Raw genomic sequence first — 13,511 nt, forward strand, 5'->3', positions numbered from 1 at the left:
GAGACTCCTCGTCATGTCCGTGATCATATCGGGGACTCCGAACTACCTTCGGTTCATCAAAACACAAAAACTCATAATACCGATCGTCACAGAACTTTAAGCATGCGGACCCTACAGGTTTGAGAACTATGTAGACATGACCGAGACATGTCTCCGGTCAATAACCAATAGGGGAACCTGGATGCTCATATTGGTTCCTACATATTCTACGAAGATCTTTATCGGTCAAACCGCATAACAACATACGTTGTTCCCTTTGTCATCGGTATGTTACTTCCCCAGGATTCGATCATCGATATCTCAATACCTAGTTCAATCTCGTTACCGCCAAGTCGCTTTACTCGTTCCGTAATGCATCATCCCGTAACTAACTAATTAGTCACATTGCTTGCAAGGCTTATAGTGATGTGCATTACCGAGAGGGCCCAGAGATACCTCTCCGACAATCGGAGTGACAAATCCTATTCTCGATCTATGCCAACTCAACGAACACCATCAGGGACACCTGTAGAGCACCTTTATAATCACCCAGTTACATTGTGACGTTTGGTAGCACACAAAGTGTTCTTCCGGTAATCGTGAGTTGCGTAATCTCGTAGTCATAGGAACATGTATAAGTCATGAAGAAAGCAATAGCAATAAACTAAACAATCAAGTGCTAAGCTAATGGAATGGGTCATGTCAATCACATCATTCTCGTAATGATGTGATCCCGTTGATCAAATGAAAACTCATGTCTATGGCTAGGAAACTCAAGCATCTTTGATCAATGAGCTAGTCAAGTAGAGGCATACTAGTGACACTATGTTTGTCTGTGTATTCACACATGTATTATGTTTCTGGTTAATACAATTCTAGCATGAATAATAAACATATGAGAAAATAAATAATAACTTTATTGTTGTCTCTAGGGCATATTTCCTTCAGACAGGTATAGCAGTTGATTTATCAGCCATTTGCAAAGATATTTCAGTAGGTGTCAACTTATTCAAATCAAGTCTACGATATAAAGAGAGAGGCATAACACTAACACCGGCTCCAAGATCACATAAAGCAGTTTTAACATAGTTCCTTTTAATGGAGCATGGTATAGTCGGTACTCCTGGATCTCCTAGTGTCTTTGGTATTCCACCCTTAAAAATGTAATTAGCAAGCATGGTGGAAATTTCAGCTTCCGCTATCTTTATTTTATTAGTAACAATTTCTTTCATGTACTTAGCATAAGGATTCACTTTAAGCATATCAGTCAAACGCATACGCAAAGATATAGGTCTAATCATTTCAGCAAAGTGCTCAAAATCTTCATCATCCTTTTTCTTGGATGGTTTAGGAGGAAAATGCATGGGTTTCTGAACCCATGGTTCTCTTTCTTTACCGTACTTCCTAGCAACAAAAAATCTCTTATCATAACGTTGATTCTTTGATTATGGGTTATCAAGATCAACAACAGGTTCAGTATCTACATCATTATCATTGTTAGGTTGAGCATGAACATGAACATCATCATTTACATTATCACTAGGTTCATGTTCATTACCAGATTGTGTTTCAGCATCAGAAATAGAAATATCATTGGGATTCTCAGGTGTGTCAACAATAGGTTCACTAGAAGCATGTAAAGTCTTATCATTTTTATTTTTATTCCTCTTAGAAGGACTAGGTGCATCAATATTTGTTCTCTGAGAATCTTTCTCAATCCTCTTAGGGTGGCCCCCAGGATACAAAGGTTCCTGAGTCATTTTACCACCTCTAGTCATAACTCTGACATCGTTATCATTCTTATTATTACTTAATTCATTGAGAAAATCATTCTGAGCTTTAAGTACTTGTTCTACTTGAGTGGTAACCATAGAAGCATGTTTAGTAATAAGTTTAAGTTCACCTTTAACTCTAGACATAGAATCACTCAAGTGTTCAAGCATATCATCATTGTGTTTCAATTGTCTACCAACATAAGCATTGAAATTTTCTTGTTTAACCATAAAGTCATCAAACTCATCCAAGCATTGGCTAGCAAACTTAGTAAATGGAATTTCACATTTATCAAATCTATAGAGAGAATTTACCTTTACTACCCGTGTCGGGTTATCAAGACCATGTATTTCTTCAATAGGTGGTAAATTCTGAACATCTTCAGCTTTAATACCTTTTTCTTTCATAGTTTCTTTGCCTTTTGCATATCTTCAGGGCTGAGAAATAGAATACCCCTTTTCTTCGGAGTTGGCTTAGGAGTTGGTTCAGGAAGTGTCCAATTATTTTCATTTGTCAACATATTATTCAAGAGAAATTCAGCTTGATCAACAGTTCTTTGCCTAAAAACACTACCAACACAACTATCCAGGTAGTCTCTAGAAGCATCAGTTAGTCCATTATAAAAGATATCAAGTATTTCGTTTTTCTTCAGAGGATGATCAGGCAAAGCATTAAGTAATTGGAGAAGCCTCCCCCAAGCTTGTGGGAGACTCTCTTCTTCAATTTGCACAAAATTATATATTTCCCTTAAGGCAGCTTGTTTCTTATGAGCGGGGAAATATTTAGCAGATAAGTAATAAATCATATCCTGGGGACTACGCACACAACCAGGATCAAGATAATTAAACCACGTTTTAGCATCACCCTTTAATGAGAACGGAAACAACTTAAGGATAAAGTAATAGCGAGTTTTTTCATCATGAGTAAACAGGGTGGCTATATCATTTAATTTAGTAAAATGTGTCACAACAGTTTCAGATTCATATCCATAAAAAGGATCAGATTCAACCAAAGTAATTATCTGAGGGTCGACAGAGAAATCATAATCCTTATCAATAATAAAGATAGGTGAAGTAGCAAAAGCAGGGTCATATTTCATTCTAGCATTCAAAGACTTTTCTTTAAGCTTAGCTAATAATTTCTTAAGATCAGATTTATCATTGCAAGCTAAGAAGTCTCTAGCAGTTTCTTCATCCATAACATAACCCTCAGGCACAACAGGCAACTCATATCTAGGGGGAGAATCTTCATCATCACTTTTATCAATATTATGAGTTTCAATAATTTCATTCTCTCTAGCCCTAGCCAGTTGTTCATCAAGAAATTCACCTAATGGCACAGTATTATCAAGCATAGAAGTAGTTTCATCATAAATATCATGCAAAGCAGAAATGGCATCATCAATAACATGCGACCTATCAGAATCAATAGCATGTGTAGGCGTCGCAAGTTTACTCAAAATAGAAGGTGAATCAAGTGCAGAGCTAGATGGCAGTTCCTTACCTCCCCTCGTAGTTGAGGGAAAAATCTTGGTTATTTGATCTTTCAAGTTCTTCATAGTGATCAACAGATATAAATCCCAAGTGACTCAAAGAATAGAGCTATGCTCCCCGGCAACCGCCAGAAAATAGTCTTGATAACCCACATGATGTAGGGTAGAACCCTAGTGACCCGATCTTTCACGAAAGGAGCAGATCCCGCAAAGAACGCGAAGAACATGAGGAGGGAAACAAGGGGAAAATCACGAGGGGAACACAAAAGAACACTCAAACCAACAAGTATGATCACACATGTGCTAGATCCTTGAAACACAAAGAGAGATACAAGATCCAAAGTTAACAACGGACGATACACGAGGTGACCGGTTCTTCTCCGTGAGGAGGTCTTGAATCCACAAGGGGATCTTCTCCGCAAGGAGGTCTTGAATCCAAGGTGGATCTTCTCCGAAGAGGGGCCGCGGTCTCTCTCAAGGAGTAGATCCGATATGGATGAGCGTAGCTCTATCTCTCAAATGAGCTATCACAACGCTGACCCTAACTAGGAGGAGGTGGAGGAGTATATATAGTCTAGGCGAATGAAAGGGTAAGTGGCTTCGGCCCAACACACGGGCGGGCGCACAGGCGTCGGACGCCCGACAGGTACCGGACGTCCGGTGGCTCGCGAGGGTCTGGTCGTCCGGTTCATGTCGGACGTCCGGCGTTTTGGCTCTGGACAGGTGGTGTCGGACGTCCGGTCGGCGTCGGTCGTCCGGGCGCTGGAGAGTGTCGGACGTCCGGTGTCTGGCGGTCGTCCGGGCCCTGGGAGTCGTCGGACGTCCGGTGGCTCCGGTCGTCCGTAGATTTGGCTCGGGTCCTCAGGGGCCGGACGTCCGGGCTGGGCCGGTCGTCCGGTGGCTGTAGCTTCGCGTAGCTTCTTCTCTTGGTCCTTGTACTTGGCGTCCTCGCTAGCTGTTTCGTTGGATGTGGTGACTTCGTGGCTTTCCTCCAAGTACCTGATCATGCATAGAACACACGTTGGAGGTAGTAGCCATATCTCACATGTAGAAAGTGATGGTTCGGAGAGGAGCGAGTTCACCTTGTGTCCAATGGCGTATGTTCGAGGTCTCGTCATATGTCCACTTGGGGTTTGGAGAGTAGTCGGAGTGTACATGGGGATGAACGTGGGATGCTCCGCATCATCTCCCCCCTTGGGAAAGATCCGACCTCGGATCGTGATCCTCATCACCATGGAAACAGTAGTCGTGGACGGACTTGTAGTTGGACGGAGTGGAAGACGTTGAGCAATCCAAGTACTCCAAGGTGTCGCCGGAGTGGTATACATGCAAAAAGAGCAAACACAAACGACACTCGGAAATACAATGGTTAGAGCACACAAAGTGTCCATCATGTAAGAATGAGTCCGTGCAACAAGATTGATCATGACAAGGTGCATGAAGCTTATCCAAAAGATATGGAAATGTATGCACAACATTCATGGTAGCAAAAGCAAGAATATGATGAATGCAACCACGGTGCAAAATGATGTCATAGTGAGACGGTTTATCAATAGCATGAATATGGCAATGGATGCTCAAGATGAGTATGTGATCATGCAATTGATGATGGGCAATATGATCATGATGTATGAATATGCCATCAAGAAAGATCACAACAAATTTCTGAAGGAAATGCACAAGCTCATATATAATGGATGACATGGGAATACAAGATGCAACAAGGCAATCGTAATGGGAGTCAAACCATGCATGAGATGCAAATTTTTCATGTGTGTAAGATGTCCAATGAGCATGACAAGTGTGAGCACAATCAACAAATATGGAGGTGTTGGTGTACCAATGCTCGATGTCGTGGCATGAGTGGAGGTTCGAAGGTGCATCCAATAAGTCCGAGCGCTCCTCAACTTGAAGGTCCATGGGTTCCATCTCCAATGTCGGTCCTCCGTCCAATAGATGTAACATGTAGACAAGAAGAAGGAAACAACAATGAAAGAGTGACCCATCCAATATGCATAATTGAGGATGGCTCAAAGGGAAGGAGTTCACCTTTAGGAGATTCTCGCAAATGTTGGTGTTGCACATCGTGTATGCCTTCACATGACCAAATTGTGTCATGACGGTATCGCCTTGTGAATCCTTCAACATGAAAGAACATGACAAACACTCATAAAAACAAATGAGGTTAGCGGAAAACCTATCATTCATGCGGTAAAATACCCAACAAGTGGATGCATCATGCTCATCATAAGAAAGGACAAGGGAGCATTTCATAGTATGGAGGCATATGACGCGAGAACAACCAAATACAATAGGCGTAATCAAGCAAGCATGCATCACAAGTAAGGTGTACAAGTCTCCACGATCAATAAGCATAGATGCAACAATTGGAGGCAAGCGACAATGAACAAAATATATCATGTGAGAGGCATTAACATATACGTCATCAACCCAAGAAAGCAAGTAAGAATGGAACATGGGTGATGCGACAAAGCAAGCAATCATGTGAATCAAGGCAAGCAAGCTAGTAGTGCGAAGATGCAACGTACTAGAAGGAATCATGTCAAGTATGTCATGTGTGCAAATAGTGGTCATGAATAATGCACAAGACATATCACAAGCATGAAGGCAAGATATGAGGAAAATAGCATCAATAGCATGAGGCACATGATAAACATGGCAATAGCAACAAGGATCTTCACCAAGCATGCAAATACACATAGGAGTAGCATAATGATGAATCATGTGTAGATGCAAGCAAGGGTCACAATTGCATGGCAAAGGCATAGAAGCAAGCATAGCATGCAAAGTGAACACGGTAAAATGAGCAAGAAGCGAGAAGTGGTATATAGCCCATAGCCATGTGAGAGCCAAGTGAAAGAGATGCGCATAGTCGTTGCGCGAAGAGAGTGGTGGAAGGATAGTTCACAGGATCCCAAGTCATCTTTGCTCTCAAGAGCTCGTTTCGTCAACTCTTGGGATTGAGAGGTTGACGAGTATACGTGAGTACCTACACAAAACAAGGACAAAAGGAAAATTGTGTGTGCGTGGTAGATGTACACATCATCCATCATGATGCGCACGTGCTTGTGTTGGTTAGCACAAAATATCCAATGCTCAAATAAATGAGATGCGTGATATAGAAACATGTCATCCATCATGAGAGGTTTGTTATTATGTATAACATAATGGAGACTCAAATTGTGTAATGCATCACAAGAAATATGTAGACAATTGTTGTTCATGGAATGCATATGGTGCAAGCAATTATGGGAATCATGCAATGTATGGAATGCATCAAAATCTCCTAATACGCATGAGGAAACTATGGGGGTCTCCTCATGAGCATGAGTAGCAACATCGCATGGAGAATATTGACAACATCCAAAACAATGCATATTTGGAACAATGTGATCATGGCATGGTATAGTAGATGAATTGCGCAAATCATGTAAAGGAAGCATGGCAATATCATCACAAGAGAAGCAAAAGCCAATGACCATCATCTCGTCATCTATGCCATAAGTGAAAATGGGATGTATTTGAATGGGGCATGCATAGTTACTATGTTGAGATTGAAAGGAGGCTATATGGGAGATCTCACTCATAGCATATCACAAGTTCAATGGATTTTCAAACATGAAGTGACCAATAGAATTTTCACAAGATATCCTATGAAGCATAGCATCACAACTAGGCAACTCAACATGCTCATCATCATATTCATCATAAATAGGTAAGTCAAGGCATGAAGAAGTCTCACTAGCATGAAGCATGGTAATAGGTAGGTCAACAGGGAGCAATCGATGTCAAGATAGTCCACTAGTGGGACAAGAGAAGTACCATCACCTATGTTACCTTTGGAGCGTCGCTCATGTGTTGTAGGTGAGGTTTTGAAGATCGTCTCGTTGGCATCTTCATCTTGATGGAACCATGTGGGGGGTGCATCATCGTCCACCATGGCCATCGTCGTCTCCATTGGAGGTATGTGCTCGTTGAGGATAGGCATGTCGTCATGTAGGAGACCTAGCACCAAAGAAGAAAACATACTAGGAGTAGAGGTTAAGTCGTTAGAAATCAAAGTGGCCTCACATGCCGTGTCAACTACCTCGCTCACTAAGTGTTGTGGCTCACTCACTCCCTCTCGGACGCTCTCACTCATATGGTTGGGGGAGTCACTCAAATGGCTCTCAACCTCACATAGGATGTGTGGCATGCTCTCAAGTGTGGGGCTAGTGGTGGTCACACTCATCCTCTCATAGGAAATGCTCTCAATGTCACGTGTGGTGGAGTCACTCATGTCACTCATGTGGTGGTGGCTCTCCTCACATGGCAATTGGGGCATCTCAGCACATGTCGTTGTCGGAGAGATGTTGGTGCAAATGTCTCCATGCTCAATCATGTCGTGGTCGTAGCCGTGGATGAAGGCCGAAGATGGCACATCATCACTCTCCTCGAAGACCAAAGATAAGGTCTCATGAGCGGTCTCGTATCTTGACTCGGAGTATGAGTCCAATATGGGCGCCGTCTTCATGTTGTTTAAGAGGTTCGTGCTCGTTGCCGTGGTCGAAGGGGATGGCCCTTGCTTGACCTTCTTGTCGTCGTCTTGTTGTTGGAGGCCCAAATGATGTGGCACCTCGTAGCGCGTCTCCATGACCGAAGGGAAATTCCCACGCTCGGCCATCTTCCTTGAGGGGCTTCCGAAGATGGAAGTGTCTCCCTCACTCGTAGTTGGTCGCCTTGTAGTTGAAGATGTCGATGTAGGCGAACTCACGGGAAGTAGGCGAAGATGTCGTATGTACAAAGGCGAAGATGCCTTGATAGCACTTGGAAAAGATGCCGAAGTGGTTGGTGTAGCCGTAGCTCCGTCTTGGTGGTGCTCGTCTTGCGGTCTTCTCTTGTGCTCATGAAGCTTGGACTTGGCATGAAGTAGGGATTGTTGGGACTTGTGCATTTGTGCTTGTTGAGCATCTTCATGATGATGGTGTCGTTGTCGCACTTGAGCTCGTAGTAGATGTCGTTTGTCGTCGTTGTGCACATGATGCTTGGAGGTGACTCGCCCTTCATGACGATGTGGATCACGAACATGATGATGGTCGCCATGGAGATGTGGACGACTCGCGCTTGCATCGCTTGGGCGCTCTGAAGACTTGTGGCTTGAACGTTGCCGCCTTGAAGATGACGAAGGGGAAGAAGACTTGATCAAGGCTCTAATCTCCTCCATCCTTGCATCTTGCTGCTCTTTATGTGCAGAAAGCTTCTTGTCGATGTAGTCCCTTTTCCTTGCTTCGGAGTGATGAATGTCGATGGGGATGTTCTCGATGCGCTCTCGCAATCTTGATTGTGTGCCTTGCATTTGTCATTGTAGATCGAAGATTGACGCTTTGGTGATGTAGTTGTTCATGCGGTCGTCGTTGTTGAAGACCGGAGATGAAATGCCTTGCCTATCCATCACAAGATTTGAGCCAATATGATTGGAGAAAGAGAAGAATGAATACCAAATGTACCTTGACCGAAGTTTAAAGTGGATCAATGATCACTCCAATGTGGACAAGGAAATAGCACAATAGGTACCAATTCTTGTAGGTTTCTCACACCTACACAAGTAAGGCTTATGGTGGAGCTTGGTGAGGATAGTGGCACAAAAAAATGATGTAAAATGTTAGCAAGAGTCAATAATGTTGAAAGAGATTCACAAATTCGCAAGTGTAACAAGTAGACCAATTGCAATATGTGGCACACGGAAACACACACGCGGATAGATAAATGGGGTCGTGCAACCAAGGATGAGCAAAAATGTGGAATCCACGGAAAACGCTCGTGTTGCAGAACTCAAGAGAGATGCTAGCACGATTGCTCTATAGGCGGATACGACACTTGTGCACAACCTATGATATGCAAAATGGATAAACTTTCTATCCCAAGTATGCTATGTATGTATGGTTCCCGGTGTTTGATCCAAGATGATCGGATATGACAATCTTATGCAATGTGGTGGATGCTATGGCTATTGCTTACAAGCTTCTTTGCTCTTTCTCTTTTTCTTAAAATCTTATTCTTTTTTTGTATATGGCCACTTTGCGAAATGCACAAACCAAGATAGTAATTGTGTATATGCGGGAACAAACTTGAGGCACACGAGATGATATGATACCAATATGATATGGTATGTATGCAATGTATGGTGTAGATCACTAATGTGCACAAGTAACATTGCCGGAAATACTCAAATGGATAGTCTCGATAGGCAAGTGACGCAAAATGGGCTAGGGGTTATCAATGCAATGGCAAGGGAATATACAATGGAGGGATACCACGATATCGAGATGATATGGAGGTTACCGTCCGTGGCGATGATGAGTGGCGGTGATCTTGATGGAGATACCAAGATGATGGAGACCCGTCCCTAAGTAGCCGAAACACCTTAGGAAACGGAAAATCCGCGAACTCAAAATCTCAAATGTCAAATGTCAAAATGGTGGTAGCGGGATGCGGTGGTGGTTGCGGAAGCTCAAAGGGATTATGGAAATGCAATTATGGGTTGTGGAGTATGCAATGCGGAAGTGGAGGGAAGGTGGTGGACTATACACGATTTCGGAATTGGAAGCACGGTCCCTAAGTAGCCGAAACACCTTAGGAGACACAACTCACAACACAAACAAAATTGGGTTAAGTTGGGGTGGCGGAAGTGTATAGTGGTCAAGCCTATGCAGAAGTGGTGGTGGTGGTTGATGAAGAAGCAACCATCCCTAAGTAGCCTAGACACCTTAGGAGACTCAAATCACTCCTCAAGCAACCACATATGCGCTGGGGATCAATATGGGTTAGGTTGCGGAAGTCGGTGGTGGTGTATCGGATGATGTGGTGGAAGTCCTAGGAAAAGATGCCAAAATTGTCAAAATTTGATGTAGTCAAAAGATGTTGGTAGTATTTTTTTGGGAAGGAGGATGTCAAGAGCTTCTCAACGAGCTAAAGAATGTCAAAATTGGAGTTCGGATGAATTAGTTATGGCCGAAACAAAATTTGAGCGAAATCAGTTTTTACAGGTAGCGGACGTCCGGAAAAAACGGATGTCCGGTGGCCGGACATCCGGTCGGGTCGGAAATCCGCTAATTCTGCTCAGGTTAGGGGGTTCCGGTCGTCCGGTAAGGTTGACGTCCAGTGGTTCCTGCGGCTCCGGACGTCCGGTAAAGTGACGGTCGTCCGGTGTATCGGGGTCAACTCCAGATCCGAGATTCGGGACGCGATTTTGGGCAGAATTTGGGGATTTTGGTGTCAAAATTGATGAGATTTCATGGATGAAAGATGGGGAAACTTGGGGAGATGCTACATCCACTTGAAACCAAGCAAATCCATGGATCAAAATCAACAAAACATCATCAAACAAACAAATCACAAAATTTTTTGGGGCTATTTTTGGTGGGGATTTTTGAATTTAGGACGAAATCAAGCAAAAGAAGTCTAGAAAACGGTGGGGAGGCTCCGAAATCGTGATCAACGTGGCTCATGATACCAAGACGATGGTATCAAGAGACAAGCTGGCTCTGATCCAAGATAATGTAGGGTAGAACCCTAGTGGCCCGATCTTTCACGAAAGGAGCGGATCCCGCGAAGAACACGAAGAACACGAGGAGGGAAACGAGGGGAAAATCACGAGGGGAACACAAAAGAACACTCAAACCAACAAGTATGATCACACATGTGCTAGATCCTCGAAACACAAAGAGAGATACAAGATCCAAAGTTAACAACAGACGATACAAGAGGTAGCCGGTTCTTCTCCGTGAGGAGGTCTTGAATCCACAAGGGGATCTTCTCCGCAAGGAGGTCTTGAATCCAAGGTGGATCTTCTCCGAAGAGGGGTCGCGGTCTCTCTCAAGGAGTAGATCCGATATGGATGAGCGTAGCTCTATCTCTCAAATGAGCTATCACAACGCTGACCCTAACTAGGAGGAGGTGGAGGAGTATATATAGTCTAGGCGAATGAAAAGGTAAGTGGCTTCGGCCCAACACACGGGCGGGCGCACAGGCGTCGGACGCCCGACAGGTACCGGACGTTCGGTGGCTCGCGAGGGTCCAGTCGTTCGGTTCATGTCGGACGTCCGGCGTTTTGGCTCTGGATAGGTGGTGTCGGACGTCCGGTCGGCGTGGGTCGTCCGGGCGCTGGAGAGTGTCGGACGTCCGGTGTCTGGCGGTCGTCCGGACGCTGGGAGTCGTCGGACGTCCGGTGGCTCCGGTCGTCCGTAGATTCGGCTCGGGTCATTAGGGGCCGGACGTCCGGGCTGGGCCGGTCGTCCGGTGGCTGTAGCTCCGCGCAACTTCTTCTCTTGGTCCTTGTACTTGGCGTCCTCGCTAGCTGTTCTGTTGGATGTGGTGACTTCGTGGCTTTCCTCCAAGTACCTGATCATGCATAGAACACACGTTGGAGGTAGTAGCCATATCTCACATGTAGAAAGTGATGGTTCGGAGAGGAGCGAGTTCACCTTGTGTCCAATGGCGTATGTTCGAGGTCTCGTCATATGCCCACTTGGGGTTTGGAGAGTAGTCGGAGTGTACATGGGGATGAACGTGGGATGCTCCGCATCACCACAAGTATAGGGGATCACAACAGTTTTTGAGGGTAGAGTATTCAACCCAAATTTATTGATTCGAGACAAGGGGAGCCAAAGAATATTCTCAAGTATTAGCAGTTGAGTTGTCAATTCAACCACACGTGGAAACTTAATATATCCAGCAAAGTATTTAGTAGCAAAGTAATATGATAGTAGTGGTAATGGTAGCAAAAGTAATATTTTTGGTTTTATAATAATTGTAACAGTAGCAACGGAAAAGTAAATAAGCGAAGAACAATATATGAAAAGCTCGTAGGCATTGGATTAGCGATGGATAATTATGTCAGATGCGATCAATCATGCAACAGTTATAACATAGGGTGACACAAAACTAGCTCCAGTTCATCAATGTAATGTAGGCATGTATTCCGAATATAGTCATATGTGCTTATGGAAAAGAACTTGCATGACATCTTTTGTCCTACGTACCCTCCCGTGGCAGCGGGGTCCTATTGGAAACTAAGGGATATTAAGGCCTCCTTTTAATAGAGTACCAGACCAAAACATTAACACATAGTGAATACATGAACTCCTCAAACTATGGTCATCACCGGTAAGTATCCCGATTATTGTCACTTCGGGGATAACGGATCATAACACATAATAGGTGACTATAGACTTGCAAGATAGGATCAAGAACTCACATATATTCATGAAAACATAATAGGTTCAGATCTGAAATCATGGCACTCGGGCCCTAGTGACAAGAATTAAGCATAGCAAAGTCATACCAACATCAATCTCAGAATATAGTGGATACTAGGGATCAAACCCTAACAAAACTAACTCAATTACATGATAAATCTCATCCAACCCATCACCGTCCAACAAGCCTACGATAGAATTACTCATGCACGACGGTGAGCATCATGAAATTGGTGATGGAGGAAGGTTGATGGTGACGATGGCGACGGATTCCCCTCTCCAGAGCCCCGAACGGACTCCAGATCAGCCCTCCTGAGAGAGTTTAGGGCTTGGCAGCGGCTCCGTATCGTAAAACGTGATGAATCCTTCTCTCCGATTTTCCCCGAACACGAATATATGGAGTTGGAGTTGAGGTCGGTGGAGCGTCAGGGGGCCCATGAGGTAGGGGGCGCGCCCAGGGGGGTAGGCGCGCCCCCACCCTCGTGGACAGGGTGTGGGCCCCCTGACATGGATTCTTCTTCCAGTATTTTTTATATATTCCAAAAATAATCTCCGTTGATTTTCAGGTCATTTCGAGAACTTTTATTTATGCACAAAAATAACACCATGGCAATTCTGCTGAAAACAACGTCAGTCTGGGTTAGTTCCATTCAAATAATGCAAGTTAGAGTCCAAAACAAGGGCAAAAGTGTTTGGAAAAGTAGATACGACGGAGACGTATCAGGGGTTCCACTGGTTAGCGAGCTTCTACGGCTCCCACTGATAAATAAGCTCTTGATATGGATCAGGTGATGGCTCTGGCTCGTGAACTGGGGATCACGTCCACTCCCAGTATGCAATGATGTCCTAGGGCATGATGAGGTACGTGCCTGAATGAATATTAAACAAAGAAGGTGCAGACAAGGTAATAATCTGACAAGTCTTTTCACTAAATACCAGGTTATAAATGAGTCTCTTTTCCTTATCATAGCGAATAAAATCATATGCTACCATACTGTTATAGTCTAGGT

Source organism: Triticum urartu, chromosome 4A (assembly GCF_056163025.1).
Source record: "Triticum urartu cultivar PI428250 chromosome 4A, HENAU_Tu73, whole genome shotgun sequence".
Lineage (NCBI taxonomy): Eukaryota > Viridiplantae > Streptophyta > Magnoliopsida > Poales > Poaceae > Triticum > Triticum urartu.